A 1,739-nucleotide genomic window follows, 5' to 3' on the forward strand; every position below is an offset into this window, starting at 1 on the left:
AAGTCTGTCTTGTGCTATGCTCATAGTTTGCTGTCCTTCAAAAACCTCCAAAGGAACTCTCCTATGCTCTTTTTTCATTATCGAATCATCTTCCACCGTACATCGCCCTCCTAATTTAACAGCATCTCTGGTGTACAAAAACCTAAAATAAATTGAGATTTTATTGCAGAAACATAATCTCAAATAAGATAAGACTGCGGTTTCTCTTGTCTTTCCCATTTTGAAGAGGGACAACTTGAAATTGGAATATGTACCCTCACATGTATGCCACTGGATGTCATGGAGAAAAATTGAGCTTCTCAATATATCAGCATAAAAAGGTAATGAAGAAAAGGTCACTTATTTTCAGTTTATAATTCATAGGTTTTTTTTAACACCCTGATGTCCTTAAAAAAGTGCAGAGTACTAAACACTTCAACTGCTTCTAGTTTATATGAATTATTAGGGTTACTTTTGCTACCAAGCGTTGTGCCAATGAAAATAAATGTAGAGGGTGCTGTAAATTATGTCATATTCGTTTAGTTTCGTGTTGAAAAGTTGGCGTTGGAGCAACGATGCCCATTTGGTTTAACTCAAACCAGAGCACTTTGTTTCAGCTGTAACACTCTAAATTATTTCTGTGCTCTGCTCTCAAAGTCTATCAGATTTATTTTTTCTAGCATAACTGTGTATTGCAAAAATATGTAATAATACAAGGACATCTGCAGATAATGCTCCAGCAGCAGTGAAACTTCTGTCATCTACCGTCAATGAATCTGAAGAATGCGATAAAAAAAAAATACATACCTACTTTTACTGCGGCTCTTCATTTTGAGCTGCTTCTAGATTGTACGTCCCCCTCTGAGACGTGTCAGGAGTGGCTGTGGATCAAACTTGTGACCTTCTTCCAGTGGGACAGGCTTTTACCCATTTTCTGTAAGTTCACAGGGTCACTCCAAATGACATTAGAGCTTTAGTGTGTGTATTGCCTCAGGCCTTTGCACAATGGGATCAAGAAAGGAGGGTTGGGAGGAGGTTGGCGCCTTCATGAAAGGTTACCTACAAAACCAAGAGCTAACCTTGTACTATGTGTGCAAGTTCATAGATTATAGAAGGGCTTGAAAAATGGCTACAGTTTCCTGCTAAATGAAACGGCTTTGTAGACAAACTGTTCTTGGATTTTAAGTGCTAAATGAGAAAGAGAGTGTTAGTCAAGATGAGAAGCAGATTCATTCTCAGAGCGGCTCTTTTGAACTTATTTTTCCCTGGCTATTTTTTTTTTGAGGAGGGGTGTTTGTGTAATTTTCTGACATGGATACTGCATCATCAGATGAAGAAAAGCAACAACTCAGACCTTTCACCTCTAGGACCTTATAGGCAACTAAAATTTACACCTACGTTTTCATACCACATACAGTTATGGTAAACATGGACTACTATCACAACTGCCTATCACATTTATTTACATTGTTCTTATACCAGTATTCATATCTGTTGAACAGGCTATGCCCAAGCAGAAAACCCGACATAGTAAACAACTAATATGAGTTTTTTAGATTCCTAGTCTTACTTGGGGCTGCACAGTGGTGCAGTTGGTAGAGCTGTTGCCTTGCAACAAGAAGGTTCTGGGTTCGATTCCCGGCCCCAGTCCTTCTGCATGGAGTTGGCATGTTCTCCCTGTGCATGCGTGGGTTTTCTCCAGGTACTCCGGTTTCCTCCCACAGTCCAAAAACATGACTGTCAGGTTAATTGGCCTCTCC

Source organism: Poecilia reticulata, linkage group LG7, assembly GCF_000633615.1.
Source record: "Poecilia reticulata strain Guanapo linkage group LG7, Guppy_female_1.0+MT, whole genome shotgun sequence".
NCBI classification, from domain to species: domain Eukaryota; kingdom Metazoa; phylum Chordata; class Actinopteri; order Cyprinodontiformes; family Poeciliidae; genus Poecilia; species Poecilia reticulata.